Source organism: Pelodiscus sinensis, chromosome 1, assembly GCF_049634645.1.
Source record: "Pelodiscus sinensis isolate JC-2024 chromosome 1, ASM4963464v1, whole genome shotgun sequence".
Lineage (NCBI taxonomy): Eukaryota > Metazoa > Chordata > Testudines > Trionychidae > Pelodiscus > Pelodiscus sinensis.
This window is the reverse complement of record NC_134711.1, coordinates 127,968,176-127,974,175: the sequence shown is the minus strand read 5'-3', so window position 1 is coordinate 127,974,175 and position 6,000 is coordinate 127,968,176.

The following is a 6,000-nucleotide window of genomic DNA, read 5'->3' as shown; positions in this document are numbered from 1 at the left end:
CTCAGATGTTTCAAGCTGGATCCTCAGCTGTATCAGTCCAGTCTCTGGGCCTTGGCAATGCTGGCTCTCTGGCACCCTTCGGTCTCCTTCCTCCCGGGTGCTGCCCAAGGGCTTCCGGTGCTGCTCTAAACCTTCCCTGACTTCAGTGCTGCATAAGAAGCCATGCCACAGCTGGGGCTAGCTGGACCAGGGTGTGACCAGGCCTCCTTTCTGCTCTGACACGCTCCTTATGCTGGGTCTAGGGCTGAGAGTGGCATGGACTTGGTCATGCCTTTTGGAGGTGTCAATGGATTAGGCTTAACTTTTTGACCCTCTGAAATTCTGTATTGTTCTGTCTATTAATTGCTGTACCATGGTGAGGGAAATAAATAAAAAAAATGTGAAAAGCTAAGTTCCTTGTAAGCTGCGTGGCCGCACAGATGCCTACTTAGCCCATGGTCAGGGCACCCATGCAAGAAGGGGAGGGGAGCCTCTAATCTGAACAGGGAGATGGAAGGAAGATGGTGCCTCACCTCTGTCCCAAACACAACTGGGTACCTGGCCCTAGAGCAAGCTCCTGCTGTGGCCAGAGTGGCCCGAGCAGCCTGGCCCAGAGGAGCCCCCTTGCTGCAGCCAGAGTCCACCAGCCCCAGAGGAGCCCACCAGCCCCCCTTCCACCCAGAGCAGCCCCCCCTAACACGGCCAGAATAGCCTTGCCCAGAGCAGCCCGCCTGCTGCGGCCAGAGCATCCCAGTCTGGTCCCAGAGGAATGCCCTTGCCGACACTCAACCCTGCCCCATCAGCTGAAGCAGCTCATACCCCAGTCCCAGAGTTCCCATACCCTGGCCCACTCCAGAGCCTGCACCCCCAGCCAGAACCATTGCACCCCAAGCCTTGGCCTCACTCCCCTTGCATGAATTTTGTTACATGCACCAACATGAAGGAGATGTGTTGCACCTCACCTCCTCATTGGCACACATAACAAAATTATGGTCGGGGTGGGAAAAATTAGAGGAGACACTGACGAAAAGATGCGCATTAGCCATCCAAACAAAGCCTTAGTTGGGCTCAGTGCTGGGAACACTGTTCGGCTGTGTCTAGACTGGCCAGTTTTTCCGGAAAATCAGCCGCTTTTCCGGAAAAACTTGCCAGCTGTCTACACTGGCCGCTTGAATTTCTGCAAAAGCACTGACGATCTCATGTAAGAGTGTCAGTGTTTTTGCGGAAATACTGTGCTGCTCCCATTCGGGCAAAAGTCCTTTTGCGTAAAACTTTTGCGCAAAAGGGCCAGTGTAAACAGCCCAGATTTGTTTTCCGCAAAAAAGCCCCGATCGTGAAAATGGCGATCGGGGCTTTTTTGCGGAAAAACGCGTCTAGATTGACCACGGACGCTTTTCCGCAAAAAGTGCTTTTGCGGAAAAGTGTCTGTGCCAATCTAGACGCTCTTTTCCAAAAATGCTTTTAATGGAAAACTTTTCCGTTAAAAGCATTTCCGGAAAATCATGCCAGTCTAGATGTAGCCTTCTTGTCTTTATGCTCAGTACTTGCTGTGGCAGGGTCAGGCCGGGGAGCTGCTACAGAGAGGGGAAAAGGCAGCCCAAAAGGGGGAAAAAAACCCTGGCTGTGTCTACACTGGCGTGATCTTGCGCAAAAGCGACCGCTCTTGCACAAAAACTTGCTGTCTGTCTACACTGGCTGCGTGTTCTTGTACAAGTAAACTGACATTCTAATGTATGAAATCAGGGCTTTTTGCGCGAGAAATCTGACGCTCCCACTCAGGAATAATACCCTCTTGCACAAGAGCTCTTCCAGAAGAGGCCAGTGTAGACAGGCAACATGAATGTCTTGTGCAAGAAAGCCCGATGGTTAAAATCTACACTGTCATGGATGCTCTTGCGCAAAAGCACATGCCAGTGTAGACGCTCTCTTCTGGAAGCGTTTTTGTAGAAGAACTCTTCCGCAAAAGAGTTTTTGCGTGAAAATGCGCCAGTAGACATAGCCCCTGTAAGTAGAAGCAGAGGGCTGCAGGCCAATTAGATGCAGCTGGGAGGGAGCTGGCTCAGGCTGATTGGGGCCAGCTGACTCCTCTGCTGGTTGAATGAGGGCCTTTAAAAGCCTCAGCAGTTAGAAGCTGGGAGAAGACGAGCGAGAGAGAGAGAACACGAACGAATGAATGAACGAGAACACAAACCCACAACAGCATTAAGTGGAGCCAGCTAGGGAGGGTGTCTGAGGAGGCGTGGCTAGGTTCCCTACCTCAGAGATCCTCTGTGAACCCCAAACTCTGGGGTTAGGAGCGAGAGACCAGTCTAGGTAAGAGGGTCCCTTGCCACACGGCACACTATCTAACTTTAAACTAGGAAAGGAATTATTTGGGCTAGGACTTGCTGACACACAGTGGTAATGCCACAATGGCTCCCTTAATAGATCTTTCTGTAGGTTGGACACAGCAGGGATGAGCCGTGTTTAAACAGCTCTGAGACCAACAGTGAAAAAGCGTGTGATGGTTCAGTCCTCCCATTATTGAAAATGTTTGTTTATCTGATAACCCCCAGGTGTGGGGCAGGCCTGGACTACATCAGTGGGGATATTTCTAACTTAAGATAGGAGCAGACTGGCAGTGCTGTGAGGGTGTGAACATGAACAAGCACCCAGTGCTGCACATTAGGGTTACACATACTGGTAGGGTGAGTGGGAGTACAGCACAGGGGGTATGTCTACACTACCCCACTAGTTCGAACTAGCGGGGTAATGTAGGCATACCGCAAATGCTGGCTTGTTCGAACCCCGTGCTGCGCAGCTACACGCGGCACGGGCTAGATAGTTCGAACTAGCAAGCCGTTCATGGAACGAGGCGTACAGATAGTGCGGAATGGCTTGCTAGTTCAAACTATATAGCCCGTGCCACGTGTAGCCGCGCGGCACGGGGTTCGAACAAGCCGGCATTTGAAAATGGCACCGGCCGGCTTATGCAAATGAAGCCCGGGAAATTCAAATCCCGGGCTTCATTTGCAAGTGCGGTATGCCTACATTACCCCGCTAGTTCGAACTAGCGGGATAGTGTAGACATACCCTGGGATACCAAATGGTGTTGCAACACAGGAATGGGCTAGATTTAGCAAGGTATGGGACATTATAATATCAGACTGTTCATGCATCTTACTGGAGAGGTCATTCACTGCAGACAGTAATGCTTTCCCCTTCTGTGGCGTCTAGCACCTGGGGAAATGTGAGTTATCTTCCAATTCAATCACGCACTTCCTAGGTGATTTCTTTTTGTGGTTACTGAGACAAGCTTTGGATTTAAAGCTGAAATAAAAACAGCCTGAATCTATATAAATCTCCAAGGAGATAGTTTGCTTGGAAGCGGATGGTTTGTCTGCCAAATCTCCATTTGAGCATGTTGGAAAAAAATCCCCCTCTGAAATACTTGTGTCCACATAATAAAAAACACCCTTATAATTGCCCCCCTCTCTGGCAGGCTCTATGGAGACACTAACACTTGGTGGGCATGGAGACTGACCACTCTTCTAGAGCCTACATTGGTCCCTTCTGTCAGAACTGGGCAATGGTAGGTGCGGTGGGGTGGGGTGAGAAAGGGGAGATTCCAGACAGGTAATTCATGTGATACTTGTTTTGCAAATAGGCAGATGACTTCAGAGCCCCAAGGTCTCAGGTTGGTACCTTCCACCAGCCATTTATAAATGCCAAGTAAAGCTGCTGAGTGCGTACTCCTGTTCTGGACTGTGATGTTCAGAGGGAGATGCACTGAGACCAGATCCTGAAAGATAGTTAGATGCCTAGTTCCCTTTGCAATCTATGGGAGTTGGGCACCGAACTCTCAGCGAGACTCTGGGCCTAAGCTCTCTGAGAAAGGAAGAACTTTTGGTCCTTACACTAATTGTGACTCCAAATCACTGAAAATCTCCTTCCCATTCCAAAAACATAATCAGAATCCCCAAATTGCTGCACATACCACTGTTCCAAATGCCTGGAACGCCAGCATTTGTGTTAATGCGCAGATTAATTTGCTTCTTGGCTAAAAAGCAAGAAAACAGCCCCTGAGTCCAGAAGCATGGCGCAGCTTAGAGACTCCCTGGGGCAGGGTCCCTACTTTGGGAGGTGCATTTTTTGCCAAAACTTTAAAAAACCAACTATGAACAGTCTATGCGGAGAGTTATATGTTGGCTGTCACTCCACATCAGATTATAACTGTTAGGCAGGATATGTGGGTAATGCTCAGCCTTGAAAAGCTTTGCAGCTCAAATGTATCTTAACATCTGCTGGCCTCTCCAGAAAGCACCAGGCTCAAAGGAACCTGCTGTGACATCAAAGCTAGCAGCGAGCCAGTGAAGCCCTTTGAGAACATTAATGAATAATCCTTCAGCAGGCATGCAAGAACCATTTTACTGATGGTGATGTGCCCTGAGGTTACATGGACAGTTTAGGGCTGCATCACAGACCTGCCTCTTCAAGGACTCAGAAGCTTAGTTTGTGATTGGCTCCACTGAAGGAAACAGGCCAACAAATTTGGCTTGTTGCAGGCTTAATTGGCGATGTGTGTTGGCTAGCTTTTGGCTGGCACCGTGTTGCTGCTGCTGCTTCATTTTTTTTATTAGCTCCCAGTAAGGGGAGGAGGCAAGCAGTGGCAAGTGGGGAGAGTTCAGGGCTGCACAGCAGACCTACCACAATCCCAGACTGCACACTGGGGGGGATCCTGTCACATAGCGAGTTCAGCTGATAAACCTTTTGGCCTTGTTTTGTAAAGGGATCCATTTGATTGTTGGTGTGTTGTGAAAGTCGGGGTGCTTATGGGCAGCATCAGAAGTTGGAGAAAAGCTCCTGAGGAGAAAGGAAGTTCCAAGGCAGGGACATGTCTAAGGAGGCTCAACTAGGCCGAAGCTTTCTGGGTAAGGAGACCTGGGAGACTCCTTGAATAACCTGAGCAGAGGAAGCGGGGAAAGATTGCAGAGCTCTCCGGGCTCTGCAGAAGCCTGAGGCCTTTACATTAAAAGTTGCCGCTGGTGGAACCTAGAAGCCATTTGTTTGGGGACGTTGGCATTTTAGCTGAACTTTGAGGTCAGAGCCTTGAAGCCCATGGGCCTGTCTCTCTTTTGAAAGGCTGTATTAAAGTAAGGGAGATGACTGTCATGTGTTCTGCTTCTCCTTGATGTCGTGATGTCTGTGTTCTGCTTCTCCCTGTTTGTGTGACCTCATTTTTTACCCCATTAAAGAGGAGAGTCTGAGGCAGGCCACAGCAGAGTGTCACTGACCTGCAAGGAGCTGCTTGTGAGGAGACAGTGCCGTGACTTGAAGCTGAATAGCAATAGAACTAGGGATGTTAAATATCGGTTAATTGAAGAGTCGGGTAACCTCATGAATTCTTATCGATTAGTCGACTGTTCTACAGTCCCTGGGGGCAGGATGCCAGGCAGGAGCTAGTTCGTGATGGGAGACAGTTAAAAAAACCAGCTCCTCTTGCAGACTGGTTGCTTGTTGCCCTGTGCTGCTGCCTCTGATAAAGAGGCAGCACTGTGGGGTGGTGGCAGTCCCTGTCTGGCGGGGGGAGGGTGGGGGGTCTGAGCTCCCGGACCCAGCGTGAACTGGGACTGAGCTGGGCTGCCTGCCTGCCCGGTTCCTAATACATTTTAAATGCAGAGCCACAGCAGGGGTAGGTCCCAAACCCAGGTTGAGCCAGAACTGAGCTGGGCTGCTGGCCAGCCTGCTAAAAAATGTACTGGTTGGGAGGGGGAGGGGAATGCGTGTAGTATATAGCATTAACCTATAAGCTTTTGCTTATTGGTTAATTGGATAATTGACTGTACTATTACATCCCTAAATAGAACATATATCACCAAGGACAGGGGACTGCGAAGCGGACAGGGGACTGCAGACAGGGGAGTTGAAGAGGGAGAGCAAAGCGACCCCACCGCCGAAGAGGCTACCCGGTGAGAGTACAAGCTGTGGTGTGAGTGTGTGTGTGTGCCTGACTGTTTGAATTTTACAGTTTGAAGTGTGAAT